The sequence below is a fragment of the Bombina bombina genome, chromosome 3 (genome assembly GCF_027579735.1).
Source record: "Bombina bombina isolate aBomBom1 chromosome 3, aBomBom1.pri, whole genome shotgun sequence".
In the NCBI taxonomy this organism is placed as follows: Eukaryota; Metazoa; Chordata; class Amphibia; order Anura; family Bombinatoridae; genus Bombina; species Bombina bombina.
Window position 1 is genome coordinate 133,492,367 of NC_069501.1, and position 16,036 is coordinate 133,508,402.

Sequence of the window (16,036 nt, forward strand, 5' to 3'; positions counted from 1 at the left end):
GACACTCCCTCCCAGACCCTCCCAGCTCCTGGGCAGCAGCCATTTTAGATTCATTCTGATCCTGCATTCTTAGTGAGAGGAGGGATAGTGCTGCTGCTGATTTTATAGGGAAATTGATAGCTAGGCTAGTGTATTCAGTGTCCACTACACTCCTGAAGGATTCATCTGATCTCTGCTGTAAGGACAGCACCCCAAAAAGCCCTTTTTAGGGCTAGAACATCAGTCTTTTTTTTCTTTTTTTCTTTGTAATCTAATTGCATTTGCCTGCCTGTCAGCGTGTGTCAGGCTCACAGCATATACTGTGCCTACTTGCTCAGTGCCAACACTCATATCTGGTGTAACATTACTGTAAATTTAAAAAAAAAACTTTTACATCAGTCTGCTAGTGTAATCTAATTTCAGTTGCCAGGCCAGCCTGCCACTGCCAGCCTGTGTGTCAGGCTCACAGCATATACTGGGCCTACTTGCTCAGTGCCACCACCAGTCATATCTGGTGTAACAGTAGTGTAAATTAAAAAAAAAAAAAACTTTTACATCAGTCTGCTAGTGTAATCTAATAGCAATTGCCTGCCTGCCACTGCCAGCCTGTGTGTCAGGCTCACAGCATATACTGTGCCTACTTGCCCAGTGTCATATCTGGTGTAACACAGTAGTGTAAATTAAAAAAAAAAAAACTTTTACATCAGTCTGCTAGTGTAATCTAATAGCAGTTGCCTGCCTGCCACTGCCAGCCTGTGTGTCAGGCTCACAGCATATACTGTGCCTACTTGCTCAGTGCCACCACCAGTCATATCTGGTGTAACAGTATTGTAATTTTTTTTAAAAAAACTTTTACATCAGTCTGCTAGTGTAATCTAATAGCAGTTGCCTGCCTGCCACTGCCAGCCTGTGTGTCTGGCTCACAGCATATACTGTGCCTACTTGCTCAGTGCCACCACTCATATCTGGTGTAACATTAGTGTAAATTTAAAAAAAAAAAACTTTTACATCAGTCTGCTAGTGTAATCTAATTTCAGTTGCCAGCCTGCCACTGCCAGCCTGTGTGTCAGGCTCACAGCATATACTGTGCCTACTTGCTCAGTGCCACCACCAGTCATATCTGGTGTAACAGTAGTGTAAATTAAAAAAAAAAAAAACTTTTACATCAGTCTGCTAGTGTAATCTAATAGCAGTTGCCTGCCTGCCACTGCCAGCCTGTGTGTCAGGCTCACAGCATATACTGTGCCTACTTGCTCACTGCCACCACTCACATCTGGTGTAACATTAGTGTAAATTTAAAAAAAAAAACACTTTTACATCAGTCTGCTAGTGTAATCTAATTTCAGTTGCCAGCAGGCCAGCCTGCCACTGCCAGCCTGTGTGTCAGGCTTACAGCATATACTGTGCCTACTTGCTCAGTGCCACCACCAGTCATATCTGGTGTAACAGTAGTGTAATTTTTTTTTACATTTCTATTGATCTATGTAATCTATGTATCTATCTATCTATCTATCTATCTATCTATCAAATCTATCTATCTCGTGGCCGGACTCTTTTGTGACAGCCACTTGTGTTTCGGCCAAATTTGAAGTAGGAGGACCGACCAAGCATCTTTTTCCATCTCCCGGTTCCTAAAATCCATGCCATATATACCTCCCCCGATAGGGGGAGTAAGAGGTATTAAACTGTTCAGAATAGTACTACTTAACACACCACTCATATCTGGTGGCACAATAGATTGCACGCGCCGAGCCCCAAATTTGAAGCAGGAGGACCAACCAAGCATCTTTTTCCATCTCCCGGTTCCTAAAATCCATGCCATATACACGTCCCCTGGCGCCGCAACTGCCTCTGGGAACCTTACCATGGGTCACAGACCGCACATCTTGTAATTCTCTGTCTGGGAAATTATATATCTATCAAATCTATCTATTTATCTATCAAATTTATCTAACTATCAATCGTATCTATCAAATGTATATTGCATCTATTGATCTATGTAATTCGTATCTATAAAATGTATATTGCATCAATTGATCTATGTAATTTGTATCTATCAAATTTATATTGCATCTATTGATCTATGTAATTCGTATCTATCAAATGTATATTGTACCTATTGATCTATGTAAATCGTATCTATCAAATGTATATTGCATCTATTGATCTATGTAATTTGTATCTATCAAATGTATATTGCATCTATTGATCTATGTAATCTATGTATCTATCTATCTATCTATCAAATCTATCTATCTTGTGGCCGGACTGTTTTGTGACAGCCACTTGTGTTTCGGCCAAATTTGAAGTAGGAGGACCGACCAAGCATCTTTTTCCATCTCCCGGTTCCTAAAATCCATGCCATATACACCTCCCCCGATAGGGGGAGTAACAGGTATTAAACTGGTCAGAATAGTACTACTTAACACACCACTCATATCTGGTGCCACAGTAGATTGCACGCGCAGTGCCCCAAATTTGAAGTAGGAGGACTGACCAAGCATCTTTTTCCATCTCCCGGTTCCTAAAATCCATGCCATATACACGTCCACTGGCGCCGCAACTGCCTCTGGGAACCTTACCATGGGTCCCAGGCTGCACGTCTTGTAATTCTCTGTCTGGGAAATTATATATCTATCAAATCTATCTATTTATCTATCAAATCTATCTAACTATCAATCGTATCTATCAAATGTATATTGGATCTATTGATCTATGTAATTCGTATCTATTAAATGTATATTGCATCTATTGATCTATGTAATTCGTATCTATCAAATGTATATTGCATCTATTGATCTATGTAATTCGTATCTATCAAATGTATATTGCATCTATTGATCTATGTAATTCGTATCTATCAAATGTATATTGCATCTATTGATCTATGCTCGTGGCCAGACTGTTTTGTGACAGCTACTTGTGTTTTGGCCAAATTTGAAGTAGGAGGACCGACCAAGCATCTTTTTCCATCTCCCGGTTCCTAAAATCCATGCCATATACACCTCCCCCGATAGGGGGAGTAACAGGTATTAAACTGATCAGAATAGTACTACTTAACACACCACTCATATCTGGTGCCACAGCAGATTGCACACGCAGTGCCCCAAATTTGAAGTAGGAGGACTGACTAAGCATCTTTTTCCATCTCCCGGTTCCTAAAATCCCTGCCATATACACGTCCCCTGGTGCCGCAACTGCCTCTGGGAACCTTACCATGGGTCCCAGACCGCACGTCTTGTAATTCTCTGTCTGGAAAATTATATGTCTATCAAATCTATCTATTTATCTATCAAATCTATCTAACTATCAATCGTATCTATCAAATGTATATTGCATCTATTGATCTATGTAATCTATGTATCTATCTATCAAATCTATCTATCTCGTGGTTGTGCAAATGGACTGTTTGCAGTTGTTTGCGGTGCGTTACACTGGGAGTTTGGTCTGTCACTGTGAACCCTTACACTACCTGATCGATACAACATCATACCTGATGTTTTAAAGCACGTTATTCCAAACAATTTAGGAATATTAGGTGATGTATGCCCTTTATGGCTTAAAACCAGACTCTGCATCAACTATGTAATTTTCCGTGGGAGTTTTGCCATGGATCCCCCTCCGGCATTCCACAGTCCAGGTGTTAGTCCCCTTGAAACAACTTTTCCATCACTATGGTGGCCAGAAAGAGTCCCTGTTGGTTTTAAAGTTCGCCTGCCTATTGAAGTCAATGGCGGTTCGCCCGGTTCGCCGGTTCGCGAACAGTTGCGGAAGTTCAAGTCCGAATTGAAATTTTTAGGTTCGCGACTTCACTATTTAGGGGTTAATATATTTATTGTTAGGAGTGAGAGGGGGGATTGCGGATAGAGGGGTATACGTGTCGTGTTATTTTTGGGAGGCATGTTAGACAGTAACGGCATATTGTATACTTTAGTAAGTTTTTTTATGCGGCGGCAGTTTCTAAAGTGCCGTAAGTCACTGGCGACTCCAGAAATTTGTACTTACATAGATTTCTGGACATTACTAGTTTGTCAGACTTACGGCACTTTAGCAAATGCCGGCGCCGTATATGAGATAGCTCGCTGTGCGAGCTGAAACTACGGGTGGCGCAGGTTTCCACGCTTGCGCCCGAAACCTGCGCCGTATATCGGGTCGCGACCAAAATGTGTTTCCCCATAGGAATCAATGGGGCTGCGTTACTGAGCTTTACGCTGCTTTATTGCAGGTGTTAGACTTTTTCTCAGCCGGCTCTCCCCATTGATGTGTATGGGGAAATCTTGCACGAGCACGTATAACCAGCTCACCGCTCACTTAAGCAGTGCTGGTATTGGAGTGCGGTATGGAGCACAATTTTGCTCTATGCTCACTTCTTGCCTGTTAACGCCGGGCTGATAAAAACCTGTAATACCAGTGCTGTAGGAAAGTGAGCGGTGACAATAAACTGCAAGTTAGCACCGCACCCCTCATAACGCACAACTCATAATCTAGGCGCAAGTATGGCAACATTTTGAATACATTTACACCTTTTCCAATTGCCTCATTTGGAGGACTCAATAAAAAATTTGTTCCTGGAGTTGACATGATACTATGCTTTGCTTTGCAATAGACTTTTAAATCATCTTAGCCACTCTGTTAAGGCCAATTAGGGACATACTGTAAATAAATGAGCTTCTACAGTAACTGTGTAAACTGTTACATGGTTAGGCTTGTGAAATTTATAGTAGGAATTCACACAAAAACTGGAAGTCCCACAATTTTCAGTTAAATATCAGTAAAATTATTCATAAATAATGTGTATATTTCAAATTTTCCCATCAAATATAAAGAGTATTAAAGAGGTATATTACTAAAAGCTGTTTAATATGAAACTAACAGTAAGTGGAGCATTGGTCACTGAATGAAAGAGAAAACTCAACACAAAAAAGGTGTTTTTATTCAGCACAGTCACATCTAAGTTTCAAAAAAACAAAACTTGGTAATACAATTAGAAACTATCGGCTAGATTTAGAGTTCTGCGTTAGCCGTCAAAAGCAGCGTTAAGGGGTCCTAACGTTGCTTTTGGCCACCCGCTGGTATTTAGAGTCAGCCAGGAAAGGGTCTAACACTCACTTCCTCACCGCGACTCCAGGCTACCGCAGATCCCCTTATGCCAATTGCGTATCCTATCTTTTCTATGGGATCTGCCTAACGCTGGTATTTGGAGTCTTGGAAGTAAAGCGAGCCGCAAAAAAAAGTCAGTAGTTAAGAGCTTTATGGGCTAACGCGTGAATATAAAGCTCTTAACTACTGTGCTATAAAGTACACTAACACCCATAAACTACCTATCTACCCCTAAACCGAGGCCCCCCACATCGCCGCCACTCTAATAAAAATGTTTAACCCCTAATCTGCCGACCGGACACCGCCACCACATACATTATAGCTATGAACCCCTAATCTGCTGCCCCTAACATCGCCAACCCCTATATTATATTTATTAACCCCTAATCTGCCCCCCCCAACATCGCCGCTACCTAACTATAATTATTAACCCCTAATCTGCCGACCGGACCTCGCCGCCACTATAATAAATGTATTAACCCCTAAACCGCCACACTCCCGCCTCGCAAACACTAGAATAAATAGTATTAGCCCCTAATCTGCCCTCCCTAACATCGCCGCCACCTACCTACAATTATTAACCCCTAATCTCCCGGCCGCACCGTCGCCGATACTATAATGAAATTATTTTACCCCTAAACCTAACTCTAACCTTAACACCCCCCTAACATAAATATAATTTAAATTAAACTAAATAATATTACTAAAATCAACTAAAATAATCCTATTTAAAACTAAATACTTACCTAGAAAATAAACCCTAATATAGCCACAATATAATTAATAATTACATTGTAGCTTTTTTAGGATTTATATTTATTTTACAGGCAACTTTGTATTTATTTTAACTAGGTACAATAGCTATTAAATAGTTAATAACTATTTAATAGCTACCTAGTTAAAATAAGAACAACATTACCTGTAAAATAAATCCTAACCTAAGTTACAAATACACCTAACACTACACTATCATTAAATTAATTAAATAAATTACCTACAATTAGCTAACTTAAAATACAATAAAATAAACTATTCTATTCTATAATACAAAAAAAAAACACTAAACTACAAAAAATAAAAAGAATTACAAGATGTTTTAACTAATTACACCTAATCTAAGCCCCCTAATAAAATAAAAAATCCCCCCAAAATAAAAAAATGCCCTACCCTATTCTAAACTAACAAAGTAATCAGCTCTTTTACCAGCCCTTAAAAGGGCTTTTTGCGGGGCATTGCCCCAAAGTAATCAGCTCTTTTACCTGTAATCTGACCCCCCTACACAGCCTCCACCTATATATTTTTTTTAAGAGCTTTATTTAAGTGTAATCAAATAGTACAAGCTTTTCAACTTTAACAGTTTTACATACAATGTATAAGACAGAATGCATTGCCTGTTAGTATTCAAACATGTGTTCCGAGCCGCTTAGGGTTATCGGTGGCTTTTCACTGATGTCATAGTGGCGTTTCGATGGTATTGAAAAGTGCGCACACCTCGCACTGCAATTACGCATAGATTTAGAGTTTTGTGGCCAAAGGGGTGCGTTAGCTACGCGTGCTTTTTTCTGTCCGCACCTTTTAAATACCGCTGGTATTTAGAGTTCACAGAATGGCTGGGTTTTCAGTGCGTTAGGCTCCAAAAAGGGAGCGTAGAGCATAATTTAACGCCACTGCAACTCTCGATACCAGCGGTGCTTACGGACGCGGCCAGCTTCAAAAACGTGCTCGTGCACGATTCCCCCATAGAAAACAATGGGGCTGTTTGAGCTGAAAAAAAACCTAACACCTGCAAAAAAGCCGCGTTCAGCTCCTAACACAGCTCCATTGTTTTCTATGGGGAAACACTTCCTACGTCTGCACCTAACACCCTAACATGTCCCCCGAGTCTACACACCCCTAACCTTACACTTATCAACCTCTAATCTGCCGCCCCCGCTATCGCTGACACCTGCATATTTTTTAACCCCTAATCTGCCGCTCCGTAAACCGCCGCTACTTACATTATCCCTATGTACTCCTAATCTGCTGCCCCTAACACCGCCAACCCCTATATTATATTAATTAACCCCTAATCTGCCCCCCACAACGTCGCCGCCAGCTACCTACAATAATTAACCTCTAATCTGCCGACCGCAAAGCGCCGCCACCTACGTTATCCTTATGTACCCCTAATCTGCTGCCCCTAACACCGCCAACCCCTATATTATATTTATTAACCCCTAATCTGCCCCCTCAACGTCGCCTCCACCTGCCTACACTTATTAACCCCTAATCTGCCGAGCGGACCGCACCGCTACTATAATAAAGTTATTAACCCCTAATCCGCCTCACTCCCGCCTCAATAACCCTATAATAAATAGTATTAACCCCTAATCTGCCCTCCCTAACATCGCCGACACCTAACTTCAATTATTAACCCCTAATCTGCCGACCGAATCTCGCCGCTACTGTAATAAATGGATTAACCCCTAAAGCTAAGTCTAACCCTAACACTAACACCCCCCTAAATTAAATATAATTTAAATCTAACTAAATAAACTCTTATTAAATAAATTATTCCTATTTAAAGCTAAATACTTACCTGTAAAATAAACCCTAATATAGCTACAATATAAATTATAATTATATTATAGCTATTTTAGGATTTATATTTATTTAAAAGGTAACTTTGTATTTATTTTAACCAGGTACAATAGCTATTAAATAGTTAAGAACTATTTAATAGCTAAAATAGTTAAAATAATAACAAAATTACCTGTAAAATAAATCCTAACCTAAGTTACAATTAAACCTAACACTACACGATCAATAAATTAATTAATTAATTAAAATACCTACAATTATCTACAATTAAACCTAACACTACACTATAAATACATTAATTAAATACAATATCTACAAATAAATACAATAAAATAAACTAACTAAAGTACAAAAAATAAAAAAGAACTAAGTTACAAAAAATAAAAACAGCCAATAGAATGCGAGCTCAATCTGATTGGCTGATTGGATCAGCCAATCGGATTGAACTTGATTCTGATTGGCTGATTCCATCAGCCAATCAGAATATTCCTACCTTAATTCCGATTGGCTGATAGAATCCTATCAGCCAATCGGAATTCGAGGGACACCATCTTGGATGACGTCATTTAAAGGAACCATCATTTGGCGAGTAGGCGTCGGTTGAAGAGGTTGGATCCGCGTCGGTTGGAAAGAAGATGGCTCCGCTCCGCTCCAGAAGAAAGAAGATTGAAGATGCGGCTTGATAGAAGACTTCATCCCGATGATGGACTTCCGACTTCAGCCCGATGATGGATTTCTTCAGCCGCCGCTTGGATCCAGACTTCAGCCCGAGGATGGACGTCACTCTTCAGCCCCCCTCTTGGGCTTGGATCAACACTTCCGAGGCTTGGATCAAGACTTCCGAGGACGGATCGGTGATACCTGGTATGGTGAAGATAAGGTAGGAAGATCTTCAGGGGCTTAGTGTTAGGTTTATTTAAGGGTGGTTTGGGTTAGATTAGGGGTATGTGGGTGGTGGGTTGTAATGTTGGGGGGGGGTATTGTATGTTTTTTTTTTACAGGCAAAAGAGCTGAATTCTTTGGGGCATGCCCCGCAAAGGGCCCTGTTCAGGACTGGTAAGGTAAAAGAGCTTTGAAATTTTTTAATTTAGAATAGGGTAGGGCATTTTTTTTTATTTTGGGGGGCTTTGTTATTTTATTAGGGGGCTTAGAGTAGGTGTAATTAGTTTAAAATTGTTGTAATATTTTTCTAATGTTTGTAAATATTTTTTTATTTTTTGTAACTTAGTTCTTTTTTATTTTTTGTACTTTAGTTAGTTTATTTCATTGTATTTATTTGTAGATATTGTATTTAATTAATTTATTGATCGTGTAGTGTTAGGTTTAATTGTAGATAATTGTAGGTATTTTATGTAATTAATTTATTGATAGTGTAGTGTTAGGTTTAATTGTAGATAATTGTAGGTATTTTATGTAATTTATTTATTGATAGTGTAGTGTTAGGTTTAATTGTAACTTAGGTTAGGATTTATTTTACAGGTAATTTTGTAATTATTTTAACTATTTTAGCTATTAAATTGTTCTTAACTATTTAATAGCTATTGTACCTGGTTAAAATAAATACAAAGTTGCCTGTAAAATAAATATAAATCCTAAAATAGCTATAATATAATTATAATTTATATTGTAGCTATATTAGGGTTTATTTTACAGGTAAGTATTTAGCTTTAAATAGGAATAATTTATTTAATAAGAGTTAATTTATTTAGTTAGATTTAAATTATATTTAACTTAGGGGGGTGTTAGTGTTAGCGTTAGACTTAGCTTTAGGGGTTAATACATTTATTACAGTAGCGGCGAGATTCGGTCGGCAGATTAGGGGTTAATAATTGAAGTTAGGTTTCGGCGTTGTTAGGGAGGGCAGATTAGGGGTTAATACTATTTATTATAGGGTTATTGAGGCGGGAGTGAGGCGGATTAGGGGTTAATAACTTTATTATAGTAGCGGTGCGGTCCGCTCGGCAGATTAGGGGTTAATAAGTGTAGGCAGGTGGAGACGACGTTGAGGGGGGCAGGTTAGGGGTTAATAAATATAATATAGGGGTCGGCGGTGTTAGGGGCTGCAGATTAGGGGTACATAAGTATAACGTAGGTGGCGGTCAGCAGATTAGGGGTTAATTATTGTAGGTAGCTGGCGGCGACGTTGTGGGGGGCAGGTTAGGGGTTAATAAATATAATATAGGGGTCGGCGGTGTTAGGGGCAGCAGATTAGGGGTACATAAGTATAACGTAGGTGGCGGTCGGCAGATTAGGGGTTAAAAAATGGTATTGAGTGGCGGCGATGTGGGGGGACCTCGGTTTAGGGGTACATAGGTAGTTTATGGGTGTCAGTGTACTTTAGAGCACAGTAGTTAAGAGCTTTATAAACCGGCGTTAGCCCAGAAAGCTCTTAACTACTGACATTTTTCTGCGGCTGGAGTTTTGTCGTTAGAATTCTAACGCTCACTTCAGACACGACTCTAAATACCGGCGTTAGAAAGATCCCATTGAAAAGATAGGATACGCAATTGACGTAAGGGGATCTGCGGTATGGAAAAGTCGCGGCTGGAAAGTGAGCATTAGACCCTTTAGTGACTGACTCTAAATACCGGCGGTAGCCCAAAACCAGCATTAGGAGCCTCTAACGCTGGTTTTGACGGCTACCGCCCAACTCTAAATCTAGGCCTTAGAGTCTAAAAAGTCCAGAACGAGTTCCTGGTGTGTTTTTAACGGCTAAAGTTTCATTAGACTAGGTTTTTATTGTGACCAGTATTCCGCAGCCTGCATTTAACCATACATTGGACATCAATGTTATAAGAGTGAGAGAGATTGATTAGGACATAATAGCTACATTCCAAGAATCTGAGTGTCTGTATCCCTGCTACCTCATGCAGAGTGGTTCTCTTGATGATTTCACACTGGGGCCAGTCGGGGTATTTATTTTGTCAACCTAAGTGGTCCGTGTTGTTTGTTGTCTGTGTGTTGCCCACTGCTCTATCATTATCTCGTGTGTGTCCACCGTTCCCTGCCTTATATGGTAGAATCTTTCTAAATGTATTAGGGTGTCCACCTGGTGCAACCATTCTTCAAGGGTGGGAACTACCCTGGTTTTCCAGTGCTTTGGGATCAGGAGCTTAGCCCGGCTTAGCATGATCATAAGCAATGCCCTTTTTGCCTTACTGGCAGTTTTGGCCAATTACAGATTTATTAAGGTTTTGGGACTGTTTTGGACTGGTGTTCCAAAGACAAGTTCCATGTGAGTAAGCACCCCAACCCAGTAACTGTCTAGCCTAGAGCAGTCCCACCATATATGTGTTGGGGTACCGTCTTCACCACAGTCCCTCCAGCACTTGCTTGATGCCTGTTTGTATATGCGCTGCAGTCTGCTGGGCGTGAGATACCATCTTGCCAGAAATTTATAGCTAGATTTTTGCACTCTCGTGGAGATGGAGGCTGTTTTGGTTATGTGGAAAGCTACCTGCCAGTCTTCCTTTGTTATGTCGGTGTGGAGTTCCCTTTCCCATGCTTTGACATATGTGGGTAGTATTTGAGTGCCCTCTGAGAGAAGGAGTTTGTATATTAGGGAAGTGGCATGTGCTGTTGGAGTGCTTTTCAGGCATAGGTTCTCGAATATAGTGGGTTCCCTAGTGAGGCAGGGCCTATGTCGATGTGTCATTAGGAAGTGGCTTAATTGGGTATACGAATACCAGGTCATTGTCAGATTAGGTATTGCGTCTGTCAGGTCTTTATGTGGTGTGAGTTTATGTCTACTGATCAGTGCTCCTATGGTACATTCTTTGAATGGTGTGTCAAATGTTATCTCTTTTTCCTAACGGTTCCACGGCATTGTGGCATTTCGGTATACTGGAGTCAGTGGTGAATATCTAGTGGTTATGTGTGTTGTAGTTCGTATTATCTTGTCCCACTCCGTGTAGAAGTCTATGAACAGAGGATATGTTGTCGTAGCTGCGTGTCTATCTTTTTCTAAAGTCCAGGCTCCCAAGCCTGCGTTCTTAGTGCCTAGTATGTCACAGTCCAATCGGACCCAACTCTTGTTGGCGTCATTAGAACACCAATCAAGCAGCCTATTTAGAGTGATCGCTTGCTTGTAGGTTTGTAGGCTTGGGACCCCAAGGCCGCCCCTGTCCCTTGGTAAGTATAAAGTTTTCCTGGCTACTCTGGGTCTGACCCCTGCCCAAATGTATTGTTCAATTATATTTTGCAGTTTTAGTAAATAGTTCCCTGGAAGGGGGATTGGTGTGGTTTGAAGCAGGTAAAGCAGTATAGGGATCACATTCATTTTCATGACGTTAATCCGACCGAGCCAAGAGATTGACTTGTTTTTCCAGCTGGACAAATCAGCTACCAATGTGTTTTCCAGCGTTTTGTAGTTTTCTTGGAAGATAGTCTGGGGGTCCGGGGATATATATATTCCCAGGTATTTCATCTTATCTTTTTGTACTCTCAATGGGCAGTTGCTTAGCATCCTGCCCAGATCTTCTGCGCCATATGAGATATTTAGTATCTCCGATTTCGCTGTATTTAGGTGAAAATTGGAAAATTGCCCATATTCTTTAAAGGACTCTAGGGAGGGATGTTTCTATGTCAGTCAGTGACAGCAGAACATCATCCGTGTATAGCGCCAATTTGTGTGTGCAAGATTTGTTTGTTATACCTGAAATCCGCTCGTCTTCTCTGATCTTCTGCGCCAGTCCCTCTATCGACATTGCGAAGAGGAGTGGTGAGAGGGGGCACCCCTGCCTGGTGCCATTTCTAATATTGAATTTTTCCGATAGCAGGCCATTTACCCTCACTCTCGCAGTGGGGCTCTTATATAATGCGAATATCCGCTCCACAAAGGCCTCACTGAATTTCATTTTGATCAGGAATGGCCAGTGGACCCGATCAAATGCCTTTTCGGCATCCGTCGAGACGAATATTAAGGGTGTGCATTGTCGTTGCGCATGTGTGGCTAGTTGTAGCACTTTTAGAGTGTGATCGCGCGCTTCCCTGCCTGGCACGAACCCCACCTGATCTGGGTGGATCAGAGCTGGAAGGAATCTATTGATCCTATTAGCTTGCACTAGATTTTAGATATCCATATTGAGGAGTGATATTGGGTGAAAATTCTCTGGCCTATCCGGAGTTTTCCCCTGTTTAGGCAATACAGTAATGTTGGCCTCTAGCATTTGATCTGGGTATCCCCCTTCCTGTGCGTTAAATAGTGAAGTTAGTGATTTTAGCAAGTGGTGTGCGTAAGTTTTATAGTATCTGACTCCTAACCCGCCCGGTCCTGGGCTTTTCCCGTTTGGCATGGTTTTAATGGCGGCTTTGACTTCGTCTGTAGTAATTGGCCTATCCAAGGATTCACAGTCCTCTAGAGATAGGGTGCGTAAGTGGATGCCCTCTAAGTATTTGTCAATGTCAGCTGTTGAACTAGTGTTGTTGATGTTACAGAGTGTTTCATAGTATAGCCGGAATGTCTCTGCTATCTTTACATTGTCATTCTGAGCGTGTCCCGCTGCGTCTGTCAGTGTGTGTATATGTGTGCTTAAGTGCTTGTGCTTTAATGCTCTGGCCAGGGAAGGACCTATCTTGTCGCTCATGTCAAAATATTTCTGCTGTAAGAGTGAAGCCTTTCGTTGATATTCTCTGATGAGGTGGTTATTCAGTTCGGTCTTGGCTGCAGCCAGGGAATTTAGTATAGTAGTGGAAGTGGCATCCTTTTTTAACTCTGACTCCCAATACCTAATTTGAGACATTGAGGAGTTCACAAACTGCCTATTTTGTTTAGTTTCTCTTGCTCTGAGTTCTATAAATTCTCCCCTCACCACGCATTTGTGGGCTTCCCAGGTTGTGGGAGTAGGGAGGGCATCAAGGTGATTTTCATTAAAGTAGTGTCTCAAGGTGGAGTCTATTGTCAGGTTATTTATAGGATTGTCTAATGCACATTCGTCCAGTCTCCATATATAGGGCCGAGAAGGCATGTCAGGCCAAGCGACTGTGCATTGAACTGGTGCGTGGTCCGACCATGTGATCGGTAATATTTTAGACCCCTCCACTAGGGACAGTCTCAACTGGTCTGTGATGAGGTAATCTATCCTAGTGTAGACGTGGTGTGGGTGAGAATAGAAGGTGTAGTCGCGGGCTGTGGGTTTTTTGGATCTCCACACATCATGTAACTTTAGCAAGCGAAGCTGTGCGTTAATTGCTTTAACTACCCTCTGTGGTGTGCTTGTTTTCCCTGAGGATGTGTCTTTGACGGGGTTCAACGGCAAGTTGAAGTCTCCTGCTAAGAATAGTATGCCTCTTGCGTGTTCCAGCAGCAACTGTGTCAACTGCCTCAATACTATGTGTTGCCCTTGGATCGGCAAGTACGCATTGGCTATAGTGATGTGCGAATTAAACAGTGTGCCCACTACTAGGAGATACAAGCCCTTGGGGTCCCTTAACACTAGGGTGGGTTGGAAGGGTATTGAATTTTTGATAAAAATGCCCACTCCCCCTTTCTTTGAACTGCCTGACGCTAGATAGTAAGATCTGTATTTTTGGGAAATAAATCTAGGTTCTCTCCCCTTTTTAAAATGCGTTTCCTGCATGCATACAATGTCCCCTCCTGCCCTGTGTAGTTGTGTGAAAGCGATTGATCTTTTTTCTGGGCTGTTAAGCCCCTTCGCGTTTATGGTTATTAGCTGGATGGAGCGTGGCTGCATACTTCCTGTGTCTAGGTAGTCTCTGCTATTTGCACATGTGATGCACGCTGGTGGTATGTTCTCAGTTTCGTTGTGTGAGTGAGCTAGTTGTTGTGTGCCCTTTGTTCACTGAGTACGTCTGACTTCTCCTAGATGTTACGGGCTATCTAGTCTCAACGTCTTTATGTGTTTGTGGTCAGAGAAAATGTGTAAACCGTGGTCAGATGCTAAATGAAACTCAGGTGTGTTGTAGCTGGAAAACAAGCTGTACCTTCAACAATATAAAAAGCTAGGAATAAACAGTAATAACAGGTAAAACCAAGTATTTCGGGTAGTATCCCCGCCATCAAACCCAACATTAGACATGTAAACTTATAAATACATTATATTATATGACCCGAGACATTTTCTCACGTTCAAGTGTCCAGACCAGACCTTGTAGGCCGACTGTCCTGTATAAGGTGCGAGTCCTCCAGATCATCAGCAACAGTCACCAAGGAGGGGTGTTTGAGGAGGTCTGACGACTTGAGCTTTGTCTTGCTCCTGAAAGAGTTCTGTATAGCAGTTCCATCTGGAGATCGGTCTCTGTTCCGGATGTGTAGCTGTAGAGCATCGCAGAAGCGTGGTAGGTTGTCTTGGTTCTTGTAAACTTCTGTTGTATTGCCGTGAGTTGCAATTATGCTAACTGGGAAGCCCCAGCGATAAGGTATTTTCTTTTCTCGTAGTGCGGTGGTTATGTGGCTTAGTTCCCTCCTCTTCTGGAGCGTTGTGGGGCTCAGGTCGGTGAATATTTGTATGCGGTTACCAGCATGTGTTAGTTCATGCTTCTGCCTTGAGTGTTTCAGGATGTCCTCTTTGTCCTTGAAGTGTAGCAACTTCAGGATCACGTCCCTGGGGGGCGCTTTGGGGCGGTGGTTTGGCCCTCAGCGCCCGGTGTGCTCTTTCTATTGCCACTTCAGGCGCGCTGTCATCTCCTTTCACAGTGCGGAACAGCACTTGCAGGCAGCCCTCCAGGGACCCCGGTTGTATGGTTTCTGGTATCCCACGTATTCTTAAGTTGTTCCTTCTGCCCCTGTTATCCAAATCTTTCACTTTTTCAAGCAGGTTGTATATGGTTTCTTCCTGATGATAAATCAGGTGGGACATATGATTAATGTCGTTATGGGTGGTGCTGTGATTTTCCTCCAGGGTGGCGACCCTTTGTGTCACTTTGGTCAGATCCCTTTTCAGGTCTCCATACCACCCTTTCACTTCAGAAAGCATTTCGTTAAGATCATCTTTGGTGCATAGTGATTTAAGATCTTCCTTGGTAATTTGTAGGGTGTTAGGCGCAGCGGGCAGTGTCGTCTGCAAGGTGGCTTGGGCATCCTCAGTGGGTGCAGTATTATGTGGCATACGTTGGGGCTGAGTGGAATTTGGTTCAGAGTGCTTTAAAAATTGTTGCATTGTTCTGGGCTGCAGGTTGCTGTCAGGCTTGTTGGGTTTACGCCCTGGCATACTTGGGTAGTTGCAGAAAGGGCAAACAGACTGGGAGGTGATTTGTGTTGTCTCACAAAAGCTAATGGTTGTGCCTGCTGTAGGTCTGGAGAGGGTTATGCCCCCTAAGAGTGCAGTTCTGGGCTCTGGCTGTCCCCTTCTGATTGTCACTTGCTGCTTATTGTGGGGTGTTGTGCTGGGCCTGCGTATAGTTAGCCGGTGTAAACGTT